Genomic DNA, 9,213 nt, shown 5'->3' with positions numbered 1-9,213 from the left:
TAGATTGCTTTATGTGGAGTAATTACCCGAGTAATTAAAAAAAAAAGACATAAATAAAATTGAAAATAATATTTATTAAAGGAAAAGGTTAGAATTGAACCCAGTATTCAAAAGTTAAAAGTAAATACATAATGCAATCTCAAAAATTTAGTGAATTGGCCATTGTATTTCGAAATAACTAAATAACGATACAACTAGTCGGTCAGATATCGGGCAATGTAAATTAAGGAATGTCTTTGTTTTACCAGAAACGTGTTGGACATATGTGTATGTAAATCCACGTGAGGAGAGCACATGGTTGGACACGTTTCTGACGTCACAAAGAAAGATAGTCGAATATATATAAGAGGGTTCGAGATGAGTCAGTCAGATCAGAGAGAGAATTAGAAACAGATCAGTCAGGGTCGAGTCGTGAAGGAGGAGAGTTAGCTAAGCTATTTTCGGAAGTGAAAGAAAGGAAAGAAAGACAATGTAGAAATCAGCAAGGCATTCGAATCCCTGATAATCTCATTCAGGTGGAATTAAAGATCATCATATTTATAAGCCTTCGTTTTTCCTCTTTCAACCTGAAAGGTAATGCGTTTTTGTCTATCGTATTTGTAAACGAACTTTGTATGAAACACTTTCCTTTTATAATGTTAACTGAATCCACCTTCATCAGTAATGAATTCGCATCCCTATGTGTTATAAATCTGAACCGTGTGTAATCAATATAAATGTCTCATCGTCTGTTATATGTCTTGGTCCCGATATGTCCCCCCCCCGGTCACGCAGACGACTGTCTGCTGTGAATGTTTTACAGAGGGGAGAGCATAGGTTGATAGAGCGAAGATAGACTCACTACATCTCAGAGAGCAGGATGGAAAAAGGGCTTCATCCACTAGATTTTGAAATTGGTTTTTAACTTTGTAAAGGCAGGAAAGGGTACTCTTAGCAATTCCTCCCCAGATGTGGCAAGAGTACTCCATCTGCTTTTGATATATGTCCATGATAGGGGTTGCTTTCTCAGTCTCACATCGTCAATATCTGCAACAGAGAGATGAAACTTGTAATCCCATTTGATCCATGGCTCTTATACAAGTGGAGGATTGTCTCTCCTCCCTAAAGTTAACTTTTAGCTAAAACTTTTAGGTCGAAAGTAGGAGGGAAACAATCAGTAGAAAAAAAAAGCAACTGGAATAGACAGCATAGAGAAAACATGCATAGTAGTCCAAAATAAAATATCAAGTGCGCTTGAAAGCCAAATCACAACGTAATATTAGGAAAATAAACAAATATTTTACTTGTTTGAAATTTATCACAAATATATTTCGGAGGTATACTCCATCTTCAGTATGTTGTTTTGTTTCTTTTTTTACTTTTCTTCTTTCTTGCCATGTTGTTAATTTGAAGAAAAAAGTCTGTTTGTATAGAGCCGCGTGTTGTATCTCAGCGGTTGTATTTTGGAATGTTTGAACTGTGCGTAGGTAACAAGAGAATAACGTCAAGAATGAGAGTTCAATAGAAACGTTGTTTTAATTTGAATAAAATATGCAGCAAGTGCGCTTGAAACCAATTGGTTTTGTTTCAAGCGCACTTGATGCGTATTTTATTTTATTCGAATTAAAACAACGTTTCTATTGAACTCTCATTCTTGGCGTTATACATAGTACTGATTCTTTTATTCAAGGTTATAAGTAGGATGAAAATAATCCAGACAAGGTATGAAGCCACTTGATGGAAGGAGGTAAATAGGATGAAAAATGATTACTACAAAGACGAGTAACCATTGAGCTTAATCTCAAAAGGACGAAGGCTATAAGTAGGAGGAAAAAAAAATCAGCAGGAAGACAGTCCCCAAGCAGTTATTGCAAAGAAGCTACTGGAATATATTACAATGAGGTATCAAAACATGAAGACCACTAGTCAGACGAGCTGGAACAAAGGAAGCAGTGAATAATTCAAACAATTCTGCAGAACACATGCCATAATAAGATTTATAAAAAAGACTGAGACTAGCGAGATCACGTCTGTGAAAGAGATGTTGCAGAGAAGAAGAAATAAATTTTTAGAGCAAAGCAAGATATTTTATGTGATACATGGCTGGTGTTCATTTAATATTTTATCATTTTTTATTAAAAAAATTTCTTTTTAAAAGTAGTTACTGATAACCAGACTATGCAGCAGATAGTGTTAGGTAACATGGTACCAGTAATAATATACAATATACGACATAATCACGTTGACACACCGGTTCCGTCAGATCACCGAAGTTAAGCAACGTTGAGCCTGGTTAGTACCAGATGGGTGACCATTTTGGGAATTCCAAGTGCTGTATGTAAGAGGACGTTGGTACCTCCCTATAAGAGTTGCAAAAACGCAACGCCGTCATCTCCCCTGACAGTGATATACATGCAGCTGGGGACTTTCATACTCCCATGGAACTTCCTCCCTTGGAGGAAGCCAATTAAACCCGAATAGGGTTAATGCCAACCAACACATACCAGTAACAATGGTAAAGCACACAATACGCAAATGCAAATAGACATTGAGGTTGTCATCATTAATAGATAGTGAGGACATAGTTACAATAGTAATGGGACGATTCCAATATATTTCCACGATTCTGATACAATTACCAATTCCGATTTTTTTTTTAATTTCTAAATATGGAGTTATTTTTGTGTGTGTGTGTGGGAAATCAGATTACCGCAAAATCCCATGTAATGGGCATATCATCATCATCATCATCATCATCAATAAGCATTAATCAGCATCATCATCATCATCAACCAACATCAATCAGCATCATCATCATCATCATAATCATCATCAATCAGCATCATCAATCAGCATCATCAATCAGCATCATCATCATCATCATCAATCAGCATCATCATCATCAATCAGCATCATCATCATCATCATCATCAATCAGCATCATCATCATCATCATCATCATCAATCAGAATCAATCAGCATCATCATCATCATCAGAATCATCATCAATCAGCATCATCATCATCATCATCATCAGCATCATCAATCATCATCAATCAGCATCATCAATCATCATCATCATCATCATCATCAGCATCAATCATCATCATCATCATCATCAATCAGCATCATCATCATCATCATCATCATCAATCAGCATCATCATCATCAATCAGCATCATCATCAGCATCAATCATCATCATCATCATCATCATCATCAGCATCAATCAGCATCATCATCATCATCAATCAGCATCAATCAGCATCAATCATCATCATAATCATCATCATCATCATCAATCATCATCAATCAGCATCATCAATCATCATCATCATCATCAGCATCAATCATCATCATCATCATCAATCAGCATCATCATCATAATCATCAATCATCATCATAATCATCAATCAGCATCAATCAGCATCATCATCATCATCATCAATCATCATCAATCATCATCATCATCATCATCATCATCAGCATCAATCAGCATCATCATCATCATCAATCAGCATCAATCAGCATCAATCATCATCATAATCATCATCATCATAAATCAGCATCATCATCATCATCATCATCATCAATCAGCATCAATCAGAATCAATCATCATCATCATCATCATCATCATCAATCAGCATTAATCAGCATCATCATCATCATCAACCAACATCAATCAGCATCATCATCATCATCATCATCATCAATCAGCATCATCATCATCATCATCATCATCATCAATCAGCATCATCATCAGCATCAATCAGCATCATCATCATCATCATCATCAATCAGAATCAATCATCATCATCATCATCAGCATCAGCATCATCATCATCAATCATCATCAATCAGCATCATCAATCATCATCATCATCATCAGCATCAATCATCATCATCATCATCAATCAGCATCATCATCATCATCATCATCAATCAGCATCAATCAGCATCATCATCAGCATCAATCATCATCATCATCATCATCATCAGCATCAATCAGCATCATCATCATCATCATCAATCAGCATCATCATCATCAATCAGCATCAATCAGCATCAATACGCATCAATCATCATCATAATCATCAATCAGCATCAATCAGCATCATCATCATCATCATCATCATCATCATCATCATCATCAATCATCATCAATCAGCATCAATCATCATCATAATCATCATCATCATAAATCAGCATCATCATCATCATCATCAATCAGCATCAATCAGAATCAATCAGCATCATCATCATCATCATCATCATCAATCAGCATCAATCAACATCAATCAGCATCATCATCAATCAGCATCAATCATCATCATCATCATCATCATCAATCAGCATCAATCAGCATCATCATCATCATCATCAATCAGCATCAATCAGCAGCATCATCATCATCAATCAGCATCAATCAGCAGCATCATCATCATCATCAATCAGCATCAATCAGCAGCATCATCAATCAGCATCAATCAGCATCAATCAGCAGCATCATTATCATCATCATCAATCAGCATCAATCAGCATCATCATCATCATCATCATCAATCAGCATCAATCATCATCATCATCATCAATCATCATCAATCAGCAGCAGCATCATCATCAGCATCATCATCAGCATCAATCAGCATCAATCAGCATCATCATCATCATCATCATCAATCAGCATCATAATCATCATCATCAATCAGCATCAATCAGCATCAATCAGCATCATCATCATCATCATCATCAATCAGCATCAATCATCATCATCATCATCATCATCAATCAGCATCATCATCATCATAATCATCAATCAGCATCAATCAGCATCATCATCATCAATCGGCATCAATCAGCATCAATCATCATCATCATCAATCAGCATCAATCATCATCATCATCATCATCAATCAGCATCATCATCATCATCATCATCAATCAGCATCAATCAGCAGCATCATCATCATCATCATCAATCAGTATCAATCAGCAGAATCATCATCATCATCAATCAGCATCAATCAGCAGCAGCATCAATCAGCATCAATCAGCATCAATCAGCAGCATCATTATCATCATCATCAATCAGCATCAATCAGCATCATCATCATCATCATCATCATCATCAATCAGCATCATCATCATCATCATCATCAATCAGCATCAATCACCATCATCAACATCAATCAGCATCAATCAGCATCAATCAGCAGCATCATCATCATCATCAATACGCATCAATCAGAATCAATCAGCATCATCATCATCATCATCATCAATCAGCATCAATCACCATCATCAACATCAATCAGCATCAATCAGCATCAATCAGCAGCATCATCATCATCATCAATACGCATCAATCAGAATCAATCAGCATCATCATCATCATCATCAATCAGCATCATCAGAATCAATCAGCATCAATCAGCATCATCATCATCAATCAGCATCATCATCATCATCATCATCATCAATCAGCATCAATCATCATCATCAATCATCATCATCATCATCAATCAGCATCAATCAGCATCATCATCTTCATCATCATCAATCATCATCGATCAGCATCAATCATCATCATCATCAGCATCATCATCATCATCAATCATCATCAATCAGCAGCATCATCATCATCATCATCATCAATCAGCAGCATCATCATCATCATCAATCAGCAGCATCATCATCATCATCATCAGCATCAATCAGCATCATCATCATCATCATCATCATCATCATCATCAATCAGCATCAATCAGCATCATCATCATCATCATCATCAATCAGCATCAATCAGCATCATCATCATCATCATCATCAATCAGCATCAATCAGCATCATCAGCATCATCATCATCATCATCAATCAGCATCAATCAGCATCATCATCATCATCATCATCATCAATCAGCATCAATCAGCATCATCATCATCATCATCATCATCAATCATCATCGATCAGCATCAATCAGCATCATCATCATCATCATCATCAATCAGCATCATCATCATCATCAACAATCAGCATCAATCAGCATCATCATCATCATCATCATCATCAATCAGCAGCATCATCATCATCATCATCAATCAGCAGCATCATCATCATCATCATCATCAATCAGCATCAATCAGCATCATCATCATCATCATCATCAATCAGCATCATCATCATCATCATCAATCATCATCATCAATCATCATCGATCAGCATCAATCAGCATCATCATCATCATCATCATCATCATCATCATCATCATCAATCAGCATCATCATCATCATCATCAATCATCATCATCAATCATCATCAATCAGCATCAATCAGCATCATCATCATCATCAATCAGCATCAATCAGCATCATCATCATCATCAATCAGCATCAATCAGCATCATCATTATCATCATCAATCATCATCGATCAGCATCAATCAGCATCATCATCAGCATCATCATCATCATCATCATCAATCATCATCAATCAGCATCATCATCATCATCATCAATCAGCATCATCATCATCATCATCAATCAGCATCATCATCATCATCATCAATCAGCAGCATCATCATCATCATCAATCAGCATCATCATCATCATCATCAATCAGCATCATCATCATCATCATCAATCAGCATCATCATCATCATCATCAATCAGCAGCATCATCATCATCATCAATCAGCATCATCATCATCATCATCAATCAGCAGCATCATCATCATCATCAATCAGCAGCATCATCATCATCATCAATCAGCAGCATCATCATCATCATCAATCAGCAGCATCATCATCATCATCAATCAGCATCATCATCATCATCATCAATCAGCATCATCATCATCATCATCAATCAGCAGCATCATCATCATCATCAATCAGCATCATCATCATCATCATCAATCAGCATCATCATCATCATCATCAATCATCATCAATCAGCAGCATCATCATCATCATCAATCAGCATCATCATCATCATCATCAATCAGCATCATCATCATCATCATCAATCAGCATCAATCAGCATCATCATCATCATCAATCAGCATCAATCAGCATCATCATTATCATCATCAATCATCATCGATCAGCATCAATCAGCATCATCATCAGCATCATCATCATCATCATCATCAATCATCATCAATCAGCATCATCATCATCATCATCAATCAGCATCATCATCATCATCATCAATCAGCATCATCATCATCATCATCAATCAGCAGCATCATCATCATCATCAATCAGCATCATCATCATCATCAATCAGCATCAATCAGCATCATCATCATCATCAATCAGCATCAATCAGCATCATCATCATCATCAATCAGCATCAATCAGCATCATCATTATCATCATCAATCATCATCGATCAGCATCAATCAGCATCATCATCAGCATCATCATCATCATCATCATCATCAATCATCATCATCATCATCATCATCATCAATCAGCATCATCATCATCATCATCAATCAGCAGCATCATCATCATCATCAATCAGCAGCATCATCATCAATCAGCAGCATCATCATCAATCAGCAGCATCATCATCAGCATCAATCAGCATCAATCAGCAGCAGCAGCATCAATCATCATCATCATCATCAATCAACATCATCATCATCATCATCATCATCATCAATCATCATCATCAATCATCATCATCATCATCATCAATCATCAAGTGGTATCCAGCATGGTACAGGCATTGATGACTATGGCTCTCCATCCATTTCTTTCCCTCGAGGCATACATGAAATTATAGGAGGAAGATCGTTCCCAAGCATGCAGTTATTGCAAAGAAGCTACTGGAATAGGAAGCGGTATTACAAATAAAGCATCAAAATAACGAATTGGTGAAGACCAATAGACCAACAAGTCAAACAAGCTGGAACAAAGAAAGCATGAGATAAAAAAATACAATATTTAAAATCATAATGAAAAGAAACACTGAGAAATCAGAAAAAGTAGAAAAAAATCAAAACTAAAAAAAAACACCTAACAAAAATTAGTTCCCCTTAAAAGAACGTCAAAATACTTCAAAGTGAAAACAAAAATTCAACCAAATTGAAATGGATGAAATTATGACGTGTATGTTTGAAACTGTTATTGAAAATTGTACTACAAACGAACCACACACAAAACAAAAGTCGCGACACATTTTTTTATTACTAATGTTCACCCCTAACAAGATATATCGTCACTTGGATGTAAGGGGTTACTATTTGGTACCATGCCTAAGAAAGATTAACAAGATGTTGGTTTATGTTACATTTAAACTTCTGCATATCAGTACAGTCATAGAAGCAGGTAGCAGGAAGGGAATTCCAAGGTGTGGCTGTCCGAGGGAAGAAAATATTAGAATAAAAAGCTTTCTGGCATTCAGGGACCTCAACAGTGAAGGGGTGAGATTTTGTTTCTAAGCAGGTTTGTCGGAGATATGTACATCAAGTGCAATGAGTTCATCAGAACACATTCCATTAAAATATTTGTAAAACCGGCACAGAGATGAAACATTGTGGTGATAGGACAGGGGCTGGAGCTTAGTTGACAATGTGGGACCTATTAGATTGACAACTCTTTTTTGGACCCTATCTAAGAGGGAGAGACTAGTGGTAGATGCACCAGCCCAGATGTGGCAACAATACTCCATGCATGGGTGAATGGTGACCTTGTAGAGGTACAGAATACTCCCAGATGTGAGATAGAGGGAAACCATGTATGAATCATGAATGATGATCAACGATTGATTGCCTACTCTAGTTGGGGACCCATCTCGGTGCACTGGGAGGAAGCTTCACATGCCTCCTCGCAGTGAATATATTGTAGTCAACATTGTACTGCAGAGAACCTACTGTTGATTTTATAAAATTATTTTATATTTATATATATATATATTTTTTTTTCACATGGGGGTCACCACTTATCAAGGCCCGGAGGCCACTTGGGGATAAGGATTATTGCGTGTACAGTAATCAATGGGATAGTATATATTGAAGACATTCAAGTTGTAGTCAGGTGGGAAGCAGGCAAACGGAAGAGAGTTCCACAGTCGTTCACTTCTGAGAAAGAAGCTTTTCTCATGGAATCTATAATAATTATAATGGCTTAAATTCAAAAGTCAAGTATCATGTTTCAATTGTGCTCAATACAGATATATTCATTTCGCACGTGCCCCTGTTATATCAAATAACCTGCTGTTGATTTTA

At 36.5% G+C, this 9,213-nt stretch overlaps 1 pseudogene; it reads left to right on the top strand.

Annotated features, from left to right (window-relative positions):
- The first annotated feature begins 2,203 nt into the window (after positions 1–2,203).
- Positions 2,204–2,320, top strand: LOC145268891 (5S ribosomal RNA; annotated as a pseudogene).
- Positions 2,321–9,213: the final 6,893 nt, after the last annotated feature.

The sequence above is a fragment of the Euprymna scolopes genome, chromosome 44 (genome assembly GCF_053919585.1).
Source record: "Euprymna scolopes isolate OS-2025 chromosome 44, ASM5391958v1, whole genome shotgun sequence".
Classification (NCBI taxonomy): domain Eukaryota; kingdom Metazoa; phylum Mollusca; class Cephalopoda; order Sepiida; family Sepiolidae; genus Euprymna; species Euprymna scolopes.
The sequence above is the reverse complement of the archived record's forward strand: the minus strand, read 5'-3'. Positions and strand labels throughout refer to the sequence as shown.